The 14,491-nt window shown below is 36.8% G+C and overlaps 1 long non-coding RNA gene across 2 annotated transcripts; it reads left to right on the top strand.

Annotated features, from left to right (window-relative positions):
- Window positions 1-1,752: 1,752 nt before the first annotated feature.
- Window positions 1,753-5,018, top strand: LOC147840310 (uncharacterized). Of its 2 annotated transcripts, none has more exons than XR_015512359.1 (6): window positions 1,753-1,855; window positions 2,101-2,244; window positions 2,956-3,071; window positions 3,165-3,206; window positions 3,552-3,638; window positions 4,023-5,018. It is a non-coding gene; the product is annotated as an uncharacterized LOC147840310 (long non-coding RNA). The 2 variants fall into 2 exon arrangements; XR_015512360.1 differs by having other exon boundaries at window positions 1,764-1,855; window positions 3,552-3,682.
- Window positions 5,019-14,491: the final 9,473 nt, after the last annotated feature.

Raw genomic sequence — 14,491 nt, 5'->3', positions numbered from 1 at the left:
CCAGCTTGAGAATGCCAAATGCATCTGTTTTTGAGAGAGAGAGAGAGAGAGAGAGAGAGAGAGAGAGTGAGAAAGAGAGAGAGAGAGAGAGAGAGAGAGAGAGTGAAAGAAAGAGAAAATCCATTTTTGTTTGCATGGTAGTTTAAAATGTGCTTTAGTGGCTTTAAATGAGTTAAAATAAAATTTATTTGTGTGTGTGTGTGTGTGTGTGTGTGTGTGTGTGTGTGTGTGTGTGTGTGTGTGTGTGTGTGTGTGTGTGTGTGTGGAAAAAAAACAACGTTGACAGATTAAATAAGTAAATTTAGATTTGATTGTACATTTAGGTTAGCATGTTTCCAGTATGGATAGGCTAGGCAGGTTCTGAGTGGTTGCTAATATGTTGATAAGTTGTTGCTACGATGTTCTGTATGCTTGCTAGGGTGTTCTGAGTGGTTGCTTAGGTGTTTTTAGGTGGTTGCTACAGTGTTCTGAATAGTTGCTAAGGTGTTGCTAGGGTTTTTTATGTGATTGCAAGGGTGTTCTGAGTGGTTGTTAGGTGGTTGCTAGGATGTTGCTAAGGTGTTGCTAGGTGGTTGCCAAGGTGTTCTGATTGGTTGCTAAAATGTTGCTATGTGGTTGCTAAGGTGTTGCTTGGCGGTTGCTAAGGCGTAGCTTGATGATTGCTAAGGGATTGCTAGGTGGTTTCTAAGGTGTTGCTAGGCAGTTGCAGAGGCGTTCTGAGGAGTTGCTAGGCAGTTGCTAACATAAGTTAGCATGGTTCTATTAGCATATTATTAGCATGGTTTTAGTGTGAATTATCATGTTGCTAGCATGTTTCTAGTATAAACTAGCATGTTGTAAAAGCATAAAAATGTAGAACAACAGCTATACTTAATTACCATCTTTAACTTCTGAAGAGTTAGAAAATTAGAATTTGGGGGAATAACCCTTTCTTGGTAAATTAATTTGTTATTTTTACCATATTGTCTTTTTCTAGGAAAACACTTTAAATTAGCATATTTTACTTGAAATGTAAACTAAATGTTATTAGACCTTTACATAATAAAAGTCATATTTTCCTTTTACTAAAATCTCTACCTATAAAATCCAGTAATCCTGAGAAATCAGATCATAATCAAGTAGAATCTTTGTTAACAGGCGACGCGGTGGTGCAGTAGGTAGGCAAGAAGGTTGCTGGTTCAAGCCTCGGCTGGAGCAGTTGGTGTTTCTGTGTGGAGTTTGCATGTTCTCCCTGTGTTCACGTTGGTTTTCTCTGGGTGCTCCGGTTTCACCCACAGTCCAAAGACATTTGGGTTGGGTGAATTGAGTAGGCTAAATTGTCTGTAGTGTATGAGTGTGAATGGGTGTGCTGGGATATTTCCCAGAGATTGATTGCAGCTGGAAAGGCATCCGCTGTGTAAAACATATGCTGGATAAGTTGTCGGTTCATTCTGCTGTGGCAACCCCTGATTAATAAAGGGACTAAGCTGAAAAGAAAATGAATGATTGAATCTTTGTTAACATTTTACAATAACAGTACATGAATAATAATGTACACTGTTAGACATTTCTGTAAATTACACAGTTAATTACTGTATTTCACCCAGTGTAATACTGCAAATTCCTTTTACGGTAAATAACTGTATTTACCGTTGCATTATGGGAATTTAGTGTGACGTCGAACAACATATACAGCGATGTACTGTATTTGTAAAAATTCGTGTATTATACTGTATTTTCCACAACTGCTTCAACGCCACCTTGCGGCGATTCGACTACTCTGCACCACATTTTGCCTGAGGACCCTGGAGCAATTCTGGAGGACAATTTATTAGTGTGCCTGAAGAACATACTGGATTTAACAAACTTTACTCTGGTAAGCTGAGGCAGTGTTTCATTTTACAGAATGTTTTGTGGACGAGAATAGAACAAAGTAAAGTATAAAGTTGGCTATTATTATTTTCTCTGGCTTGGCGTTATTTCGCCCATTTGAGAAATATATCATCTATTAAGATGTTACCTTTATTTAATTTATTACATTAACACTACTATTACTTTAAATAAGACTGTTTATGACTATTAGCCATTGTTCTCGTCATATCTTTTTATTTATTTACATAGGAACCGGTGTTGCAGCGGGTTTTGGTTTAGGAGGGAACCAGAGGTATGCAGACAGTTTTGGAGGACACTTAGCATGAGACAACGGTCCGGCAGAGAGTGTTTTCCCCCAGAAGAATATGAATGAAAGACCATCAAATAATCCAGGTAAAAGCGCGTCTGTCTGTGCTGACAACACTCGACATTGATTTGAGCACCTCTATTAGCATATGTTTGCTCGGCAACATTAGCTGAAGCGATCTTAAAATGGTAATGTTAACTGTTAGCTAAACTGAGCTAACTTTATACTGAATTGGACTCAAACTCATTTTAACGTGCAACGTTTAACTTATATTGATTTATACTTTATATATATTAGATGTTGTGAACTTATTTTTCTCTGGTTTAGAGTAACTTATATCGTTAGCTTGAGAAAATAACATCGCGACGTAACCTATAAGAACGTTAACGTAAATCTACAATATGCATAGAGGTAAAGTTGGTTTTATATTCGCACATTCGTTCATTTAGAAGACTCTATACTGTTTACCATGTTACTTTGAATATTCGATCAGAATTAGCATGCCAGTATGACTTGAAATCAACATTAACACTGTTTATTTGACCGTGAGCATGTTGTACTTTGATAGTCGTTAGCTGCTAAAATGATTTCACTATTTAGAGTTTGCAAATAATACTTTTATGAAATTAAATTATTAAGGGGGAAGTCTGAATCTGCTAATATAAAACCAACTTTACCTCTATGCATTATGCTAATAACCACCTTTTTGCTATTTATTGTTTGCTAATTATTTTTTTATCACAACTCTTGACATTTGGTTTAACATAATTGTTACCATTATATTTTTTTCTGTTTAGATATGGCACGAGCACAGCACCAGGTTTTGTCTGAAGAAACAAACAGCATTTCGGAGGAACATCTTGATCAGCACAGCCTTATGCTTAAAAATAAGCAAGACCAGTAAGCAACCAAGGTAAACAAATAAAAAAAAAAGTTGTGTGGAGGTTGTGGATTGTAGCATGGTATTCTTATCTGTATTTTTGGCTTTTTTATGGTCTCAATATAGAATACTGGGAGCCTGCCTGTGCAAACTGGACCTCATACAACAGTAAGTACTGTACATCTATTTGTTTCTCAATATAGTAACGTTACTTTTAATACAAAATGTGTCACATGTTTAGTTGCTAGCTAAATAAAAAATCTTTTTCCCTTTTTTATTAAACCATTTAGTAGGGTTTTTTTTCATCTTTGTTTATAATATTTTTGAGCAGATTGAGGTCTGTCATGGGTCAGACATTTCAAAATACAATAATTAGTATTGGGATACATGCATTTGTCTATGTATTAAATGTCTTTTTCCCCATTTCATGTTGCCTAAATATTTTGTAATATTAAATAATAAATATTATTATATTAAATAAAATAATAAAAATTTTTGTATAAATAATTCCAGAGGATGAAACAAAATGCACAGCAACAACCAGAGTGAGCCAGAAGAAGGCAGGAGAAGTAGTGAAGAGAATGACAACCATGAACAACAGTGAGTTATCCTTCTTTCACCAGCTAACTGAGAACTTGGATTAGGTGAGACACTCTCAATAGTTGTATCAGTATTCAGTCTGTTTTAGTTTATTAGGAATACATAAAACATATTGTCTAATCTGTCCTGCTGTGAATCAACCCATCACAAATGCTACAATGTTTTTGTAAAACCTTGTTGGGGAAAAAAATTAACAGGACATTCTGGTTAGTTATCTTTTAAACATGGTAGTGAGCAGGTTATGAGCAGGAGCCAGTTGCTCAGTACCAGCTGAAAACTAGCCCAACCTAGCTGCCATGCTTCAAAATAATTAACCAGTATATGATTTATTTTTTTTAAACAAGCTTCTTCTATGCTTATGTTAGTCTGTTTGTCCTTATCCAGAGTTCTTCATAATCCTGGACTGGGCTAAATCCTGACCAGATGCTGTGGTGGTCATGGAGGAGTGAATCCTAAAAGACACACGTGATCAATGAGTTTCCGCATTGATCCAATGGGCCAGCCTGACCACCCACTGGTGAACTTTCAAGCCTCCGGTGCCTAGACTGCGGCCTTGCACAAGTTTGGCTAGAGGAGAACTGGTCGTGCCCAACTGAGCCTGGTTTCACTCAAGGGCTTTTATTCTACACTTTCGTCAGTTGGTGAAGTTTCTTCCATGCCACTGTCGCCACTCGTTCACTTGGCTACGATTGGTGGATCGGTGGATTTGCTCTTCAGTGTTTGGACTTTCAGCAGTGACATTTACTGCTTCAATTCTGAAAACTGGACTGAAGCAGCTTCAATTTACAAGAACTTCTATGTTAAGCTGCTTTGACATCATTGATCTACATTGTAAAAGTGCAATAGAAATAAAGATGAATTGCATTTGAATATGTGAATTCAGACCTTGTTGAGCATTTGACACCAGAACTAGTAATATTTTAAAGTTGGGTTGTTTCTGAGTCGGCTAATAGTTACAAATATTTATTTTTCCAACAATATGCAATTCAGAAGTTTAAATTTTTATTGTACATGTATGTTCTAGTGCTTTGTGTGATTTATTTATTTTTAATGTGTTGATTTTATTGCTTAATGTAATTGTCACACATTTTCCTTAAATGCTTTAAGCATTATTAATGTTTTAAAGAATGGAATATTTTGTAATTGTGTCTGGTTTAATGTCAGTAGTACTTAGTACAATTGGGGTTTTTTTTCTCAACAATATGCAGGTCAGACACTTAAATTAGATTTGTACATGTATGTTAATGTGCTTTTTCATTTTCAATGTTTTTTTTCTTAAAATAAAATATTTTGAATGATTGAAATGTAATGTTTTTACACATTTTTAAGCTTGTTTTAAGCATCTCCAATGTTTTAAATAAAGAGTGTTTATTTTGTTAATATTTTGTAATTGTGTCTTTTTTAGGTCTATAGTATTAAAATAATATTAATAAAATTATATTATAAAATATTTAGGACAAAATTTAAAGGTTTACAGTAGCTAACTGTTAACTTAGGTTTTTACAGTAGTTAACCATTTTCAGACACTACAGTAACATGCTGTAAACGGATTTACAGTTGTATACTGTAAATCTAAAATACAGTAACTTACTGGCAACAGTGTTGCCAGTAAGTTACTGTAAAAACCCTTTGAAATGTCTAACAGTGTATTAATATGTAAACTAAACATTATTATGGACTAATGATGAGTTCATGTATGCGCTAATCATGAACTAACTTCAACTACAACATGAGACACAAGAGTTCATAAGTTAATAACGGCTACCTTAAGTACTTTTGAGTACACAATTGTTTGTTAATCATTGTATCAAAGAGCCAGATATTACTGGAATTGTGAGGGAAAGTTAGTGTTATTTTCTCTTCCCAAAGATGAGTCTGTGAAGAGTCAGTGGTTGAAGTTGTTGCAAAAATACCTCAGCATTATAGCCCCTGCCTTGTGCTGTGTTCTCGTAATTTTTCTGACGAGTGCTTCAGCAATCCAAAAGCTTACAATTGGGGATTCGTCAGCCGTTTGTTGAAGGATTAGAAAAGACTATTGATCTATGGGACTTTGTCAGAGCTCGACAGGAACTTTTTACCTTTAAATGAATGCCTCCTTGTTTTCTCTAGCTTGCAAAATATGTACTTAATGCATAATAAACAACAAAATGGGATAAACAACAAAATGGGTGGCTGGAGATGGGTCTGAAATACGGTAGACTCTGGAGTAAAACAGGAATGTTGGCAAGTATGCTCACAAGCACACTATGTACTCTGACTACTTTAATATTGTTTATATACCATGCTGGGCATTTCACTCTGTCTTGCGCTGAACGTTGTCAACCAATCGCAACTCGTTGTCAATGGTCCAATCGGTGCAGATTAGCTTTGCGCCAAGGTGGGGTTTGGGAATAAATAAATGGGTTAAGGAATTAAATGGGAGTCATTGGGATAAATGGGTAAAAATAAATTATTCTAAGACACTGAATGACTGCGTGCATATCAGCCTGTTGTTGGAGACCCTTAAAACCAAAATATGACCCTTTTTAATGTATAATAGGGGCTCTTTAACAACCACATTTGATTATGCCTAATTTAACCATCATGAACTCATGATATGTTAATGTATAAATGCACTTCATCATTAACAAGTTCTTAACTAGTCATGAACTCCTTATACTGCATATGTTCGTCTAGTGCAGAGGTGCACAAACTTTTTCTCATGAAGGGCCAAAAACCAAACTTGTTTGAGGCTTGTGGGCCGAAGGTAAATATAAAAAACTGTATTACAGCCCATAAAACTTCCCATGAAAACTTTATATGAACTAATGCAGTATAATTCAAAAGATAATAAATATAATGAATTTATACCGTAAAAACAAAAACAATACCATTTATTACACAATAAAGTTCAATGACAAATAGCAGCACAAGTCAAGCTTTAGCATTAATTTGCTGGTGATGTTATGTGCATTGTCCTCTATTCATCGAGAGACAGTATTTACATTATTAAAAATTCAAATTATTTACATAATTTAATTGAAACGCTTAATTTCGGTTTGCTATAAAACTATAAAACAGACAAAAAGGTCAGGTTAAATTCAAAATGACGATCTCTGTTAAAGATATTAACCCCAATGCTCCCCATCATTCTTTTCTGATTAGATGGTGGGCCAAATCAAAGCTCACCATGGGCCAACTTTGGCCCGCGGACCCCAGTTTGGACATCTCTGGTCTTGTGCGTTCACACTGAATAACAATAAAAAAAGTCTTCAATCAACATCAACATGAACAGTTTAAACATAGGACTTCAGGAGTAGTGATTGATGAGGTAATAGTGATGTGCCCCTTCAAGTAAAGTCATGACATAATTATACATTAGTAATTAACAAGTAATTAAGGAAGCCATTACTTACTCATAAACTCTTTTGATTTATGTTGTAGTTAAAGTTAGTTAATGATTAGCGTGCAGTGTGCACCTTAACTTATCATTAATTTATAGTAAAGAAATGCTATTAGTTTACATATCAATAAATTATTATTCATGTATTGTTATTGTAAAGTGTTATCACATCTTTTTTAGTAGTAACATAAATATAATGTAAACAAATATGTTTCTTATATGTATTCATTCATTCTCCTTCAGCTTAGTCTCTATTTCAGAGGTCACCACAGTGGAATGAACTGCCAACTATTCCAGCTTATGTTCTAGGTCAGCCGCAACCCAGTACTGGGAAACACCTATACACTCTCATTCACACACATACGGCCAAGTTAGTTTATTCAATCTACCTGTATCACATGTCTTTGGACTGTGGGGGAAACCCTTAGCACCCGGAGGAAACCCACATGAACACGGGGGAAACATGCAAACTCCACACAGAAATGCCAACTGGCCCAGCTGGCACTCGAACCAGTGACCCTCTTGCTGAGAGGCAACAGTGCTAACCCCTGAGCCACCGTACATACAATACTAATGTATTATAGAACTAATTCTAAAGCTATGAAATAAAAATACATCTTAATTGATAAAAGGTATATGTAGATAATGTAGTTAACACTATTTCCACAAAGTCAGATCTGGTTGATCATTTCTAATTTCAAAGTTTCTTTTTTCTTCTTTTCTCCTCAAATGCACTGAAATTACTTCTGCTTTTATAATGAAAATTGTCTTGCCCTCATGCTCACCCAAACTCTCCTTGAAAACCTTTTGAGAATCTACTCTGTAATTTCTGCATAAAGCCATTAGCCTCCCATATCTGTCCTTGGTTCACCAGGCATCCAAACAAACATTTCTTTCTTGCTTGGTAGGAACATATCTCTGCGGCATTTCCTGTTGACATCTCAGAAAATACTGAAATTTTTGACCGTCGTCCTCCAGATATCATAATTGCCCCGTCTAACCTCTTCTGGCCTTGTTTGCTTAAGATACCAAATGGGAGCATGTGTTCGGAGAGCTAGACTGCTGAGATTGTGTTTAATTATGTTTGAGTTCACATGGGCAGACTATTTTCCAATTTAGAGTTTGTAAAGGCTTACAGAGAAATTTGGATACTTTCTTTTCAGCCATTTTTTCTGATTCACAGCACTTCTGGCTCTCTCTTTAATGAATGTCCAAAATGGGCTAATAACTGTGTGCAAACATAATAATAATGAGAAATGTCACTCAGTCAGGCCTTGCAGAAATGCTAATTATTATTCAGAGTTACCGAACAGTTAAAATATCAGCACTGAGCAACAGTGAACTTTTGTTCTGGGTTGAGTAAAATAAAGGCCACATGCATTATTGGCATAATTTTAGTTACTGACACAAAAAAGACTTCAAATCAAATATGTTTTCTTTAAAAATCAGGGTCATACTGAAGCACTTGCTGTATTCAGTGGAAGTTAAAAAGGACCCATTTCAGGAGGATATGAAATCACAAATTTTAAGCTTTCTAAAAGCACTCATGTTCATTAACTTATTAAAAATTGTGTGGTTGTTATTTGACAGTTTTACAAACATTTAAGGGTTTAAGGTGTATAAAAACCCTTTAAGTTGCAAAATAGCTTTTTCACAAAAAAAGTAATATTTCACAAATATATTAACATTGTTTCTTAGTAATAATTTATTTTTACCTTTACAGATAGATTAACTTCTATGTCAATGCACTGCTGACAATATTTTTTTATAAACAAGGTACCACAGAGGGACAATGTTTTTTTACACATCCTAAAAGTTTCACAATAGGTCCATAGGGTACTATTTCATTTTATTTTTTTTTTTTTAGAAATGAGACGTCGACTACAAGGACAAAAAAAGTACCCTTGATTCCTTGCTTATTTTGGTCACAAGAATGGACAGCTTTGAAACAACTTTTAATAAGTAGCCTGGCACAAAGCTTCACATGCTCCCAAAATAGATTATTATTAAGTATGGTCTTTAGAACAGGTGACGCAGTGGCGCAGTAGGTAGTGCTGTCACCTCAGAGCAAGAAGGTAGCTGGTTCGAGTCTCGGCTGGGTCAGTTGGCGTTTCTGTGCGGAGTTTGCATGTTCTCCCTGCGTTCGCGTGGGTTTCCTTCAGGTACTTAGGTTTCCCTCACATTCCAAAGACATGCAGGTGAATTGGGCAAGCTAAATTGTCCGTCACGTATGAACGTGATTGATTGTGTATGGATGTTTCTCAGAGATAGGTTGCAGCTGGAAGGGCATCCGCTGCGTTAAACATGTGCTGGATAAGTTGGTGATTCATTCTGTGGCGACCCCAGATTAATAAAGGGACTGTTCTTTACAACAAAGAAAATATTTAATGCCATTAAACAACAAAAAGTCTGTACCCCAGATTGTGCACATTGATCCTGCCTTACGTTTTTCCTTAATTGAAATGAAAATGTGACTAGCTAGTAATTTTAAAAATTGACTATGACCTGAATGGCTACAATTGGTATGGCTATTTTGCAAAAGAGGATGACTATAGTGCTCAGCATTTAAAAAGAAAAATAAGACAAATGTTTTTTTTTTTTTTTATGTAATACTATATTTAATCATTTAAAATAAAGTTTAAGGCAACACTTTATGTTGGTGGTCCATTTGAGTATTAGTAGACTGTCTGCTTAATATCTGTTGATACAAATATTCAACTATTAAAAACTTTGCAAGTACATGTCGACTTACACTAACCCTAACCCCAACCATTACAGTCTACTTATGAACTAATGATAATTAGTTGGGATGGAGATGTAATGTAATTTAAATTTGACAAATGCACCATCAAAATAAAGCGTGACCAAATTGGAATATGATAAAAACAGAGCTGAAATATAACCTTGAAAACAATGTTATGTCTGGTCAACCTATAATATGTTTATGTTGTAGTTTTTGTCTTATTTCTAGTACAAATATATAAAACAGGGCGAAGCAGTGGCGCAGTCGCCTCAGAGCAAGGTCAATGGGTCGCTGGTTCGAGCCTCTGTGCAATTCTGCAATTCTGTGTGGAGTTTGCATGTTCTCCCTGCCTTCGCGAGTGTTTCCTCCGGGTGGTCCGGTTTCCCCCACAGTCCAAAGACATGTGCTACAGGTGAATTGGGTAGGCTAAATTGTCCATAGTGTATGAGTGTGTGTGTGGATGTTTCCCAGAAATGGGTTGCGGCTGGAAGGGCATCCCCTGCGTAAAAACTTGCTGGATAAGTTGGCGGTTCATTCCGCTGTGGCGACCCCAGATTAATAAAGGGACTAAGCTGACAAGAAAATGAATGAATGAATATATAAACATCTTTAATTAAGATTCATTCATTCATTTATTCATTCATTTTCCTTTGGCTTAGTCTTTATTTCAGAGGTTGTCAGAGTGAAATTAACTGCCAAGATTATCACTATTTTGTAAATAATATAATTAATTAAAGTAAAAAGAAAGAAAAGGCTGTTGAAAATGATTATGAACATTAAGTTCTCAAATGTTCACAACTTTGAAATCTGCAAAAAATAAAATAAAAATATGCAAAAACATCTATACGTCTGAGACATTTTAACATTCTAAACCATGCATACCTAAATCATGTATGTTTATCTAGATCTGGGACATTACTCTCAAAACATCCTTTGGAAAACAATCTGGATTCCATTTTCCATGCTAGTGTAACACAACCCACACACAGACACACACATGTTGAAGCCCAGTGGGTGGCCCAGACTACAGGTAGGCATATGCAGTTATGATTATAAATGACAAAGAGTTCAGTCTTTCAGCTCTCAGCCAGTGGAGCAAGAGTAATGAGGAGTTATGTGATATATTGCTGATCATGCAGGACTCATGCCGTGACTGCGCCCCTCGAGTCTTAACCCTAGTAAGGTAGCATGTGCTCTGTTGATCTATTAAAGTGATTATAAATAATTTCCATGTGCTTACTGCTGGTGGATGATGGGTTTCGCAGATGGGTGGAGGTGATGATGCAATGTGTGGTAAATGTGGTGGATGAATCATTACGATTTTTTGAGGGGCCAGTTTCACATCGGTTTGCTTTTAAAGGGGACCTATTTTACCCATTTTTACAAGTGTGTATTTGAAGTTTCAGCTCAAAATATAGTAACTCTTAAAAATATATATTACTCTTTGAAACTGTCCATTTTAAGTTTTAATCCAAATGTAGCTTTTGTAAAAAGGACAGAGCTACAAATGCCTGTGTGTTAGCAAAGTGGCAAATTCAAAATGGCACTAAGATTATCTCTGCGAAAAACTAAAAATGTTAAGAGATGTGGCTCTGAAGAAAGTAATCTATGGAGACTACAGGGTTCATTTGTGCATGCAAAAACCCCACATTTTTAATAGCCCCTTTCACACAGTGGTACCGGTAAATAATGGAAAATTAACTAAATGTCTTCATCTGTAAATTCAAAAAAGCACTGTTCACACAGGTAAGGACGTTCCGGAATTTTTCAGGACAAGACCATACACACATTCATTACAAAATACCGGTAAATTCTGACATCATTAACCAGAAATTACCTCTAAGCGGCCATGCTTGCATTTGTAAACATAGAAGGGGTTGGGCTTTTGTTGATGGTTTCACTTTTATTTTAAGCTTTAGCATTCATGCAGCTGCTTGACATCCAAAGTGCTAAATGTTTACAGATTTGACGACATTACAAATTCTGTGGATGGATATTGTGAACAACTTTAATGAAAATATATGGAGGAGCACTTTCGCATGTTAATATGTACACACGCGTCAAGCAACTGAAGCAGAGCTTGAAGGTAAACAAACATCGGTTTATCATAAGCATTTTATCCAAAATTCTTTCCACAGTTGGTGTCCAGTTTTTATCAAGTTACTCACTGTACCTTAATAATCTCCCCACTGGAAGGGTTTTAGGGCAAGTATGATGGATACAACTCGAGCCACTGTTGAACTTTTATTGCATAAACATACACAATGTTCGTCCACAAACTAGACAGCCTGAGTACTGGCGTCACACTAGTCTGTCAAACTTTGTCATTCTTTCTCGTCTAATTAAACAATTGCTAGGTTATAAACCGGCAAGCGTCCCGGCCCTGAACAATAAGTAACAAAAAATTAAACTTGCGTCTTGATTTATACACAGACACAACCTATATTGGCTAGAAATGGTAATACACATATCATAATCTATCAGAATTATGACATTTTTGAAAACACAAAATAAATGTGCCCGCATTTAAACTAACATGGCATATATACATACTTATATTTGTTTTACAAAAAATTTTAAAGTTTTACAAAACAGTGTTTCAGAAAGAGCATCACTAAAACATTGAACACCGTGTTTTCACAGTTTTTGGAGAAAATGTCAAGCACTGATACAAAATGTAAGAATTGGAGTGAAGAATAAAGTACTTGCAGTTCTTGCCTTCAATGTATGAAAAGGTCCTGTCGTTCGATTACTAGTGTTTTCTGTTTGTTTATTTATTTATTATAAAATAAATTTATACAATATTTTAACAGACAGTGTAGATGTCCGCTTACCTTTATTGTTATTATTTTTTAGGGGTTTTCATCTTTATTGTGATGAGACAGTGGGGATTTGCAGACAGGAAAGTGTGGGAGTAGAGATAGGGGAAGGATCAAGAAAGGACCTCGACCTAGAAATTCAACTTGGGTCGCCATGAGCACCTCGATGCTTACCCACTAGGCTATTGGCATCGACTATCTTTTTAAGTTATGTAAACTAGAGCCATGGTTTTTTTTTCACTACTGGCATTTTCAATTTGAAGAATCGCTCCTTCCACCCCTACCTCTTCACCTTTCCATCCATAGGGCGGCACGGTGGCCCAGTGGATAGCTCTGTTGCCTAACAGCAAGAATTTCACATGTTCTAGTCCTTTAACAGGCCGGTGGTCGTTTCTGTGCGAAGTTTGCATGTTCTTCCCGTGCTCGCGTGGGTTTTCTCCAGGTTCTCCGGTTTCCTCCCACTTTCCAAAAACATGCACAAGTGAATTGATCAATCTAAATTTAGCACTACAGTCAATCTCTCATCATGCAGCATATCTCTTCATAGCATTCATTTTTTAGTCATCAGCTCTTATCAAGGATAAAGGAGTTAAGGATAAGGGAGATCTACCTGAGCTCAAGGCTCCCCGGGAGGGATTCCAGGGCTCAATGACAGCATGCCAAAAATGCTTATAATCAATCATCAGCTATGTTTGAACTCTTGAAATAACATTTTCCGTCTAGAACTAGTTCACAGGACTCGACACTAGTAAACACTCACTCCAGCAGGTTTACTACCAAACCGACCAATCACAGAGCTTGCGCTAGGCGTCATTGCGGCATGTAGTTATTTTTTTTGAGAGGTGTGCATCTGTATCAGCCAAGGCGAGGGCTATGCGACCACGCAAAGGCTGCGCTGGAGCATATACGTGCACTTGACGCAGAAGTATAAATCAGCCTTTAGTCCATTATTTATCAAGTGTCGCCACAGTGGAATGAACCGCCAGCTATTTTGCCTGACCGAATACTGGGAAACAAACGCTCTCATATTCACAATATTTGTGGCCAATTTGTGGGGAAACCCACACAAAATGGGAGGCCACGCAAACTCCGCACAGAAACGCCAACTGGCCCAGCTGGAAATTGAACCAGCAACCTTCTTGCTGTAAGGCAACAGTGCTAACAACTGAGCCATCATGCCACCCTAAATATCAAACATTCATTCATTTATTTTCTTTTCAGCTTAGTCCCTTTATTAATCTGGGGTTGCCACAGCTGAATGAATCGCCAACTTATCCTGCAACCCAACACCCATACACTATCATTCACACACATACACTATGGACAATTTTGCTTACCCAATTCACCGATAGCGCATGTCTTTGGCCTGTGGGGAAACCGGAGTACCTAGAGGAAACCTACGCCAACACAGAAAGAACATGCAAACTCCACACAGAAATACCAACTGGGGAAAGCACTACTCACTGCACCACCGTGCTGCCTAAATGTCAAACAGGGACATTAAAATGCAATCAATTTATTTTTATTTTATTTTTTGGAAAGTTCTTTTAGTGAATAAACAAACAGTAGCAATGCTTTTTTTATTTTGATTTAGAGCAAATCAGCACTCTTTCTGAAGCGTTGAGAAATTCGGCCAGATAGTCGCTGTTTTTCCCGCTGTTGAGCAACTTACTTCCAGGCAGGCCTTGGCCTCAAAACACACAGGAGGAAAATCCAAGCAAACATTTTGTGCCTTTCAACACACACACAGTGTTACATTTGCCCTGGAATTTCCACATTGGACTTTATCCATTACCAAAACAACCCCCCCCCCCCCCCTCTCCCCTCTCTCTCTCTCTTTCTCTCGCTCGCTCGCTCTCTCTCTCTCTCTCTTTCTAAATCTAAACCCCCACTGAGCTGTGGGCAGGTC

The sequence above is a fragment of the Danio rerio genome, chromosome 16, assembly GCF_052040795.2.
Source record: "Danio rerio strain M-AB ecotype USA chromosome 16, GRCz13ab, whole genome shotgun sequence".
Lineage (NCBI taxonomy): Eukaryota > Metazoa > Chordata > Actinopteri > Cypriniformes > Danionidae > Danio > Danio rerio.
The sequence above is the reverse complement of the archived record's forward strand: the minus strand, read 5'-3'. Positions and strand labels throughout refer to the sequence as shown.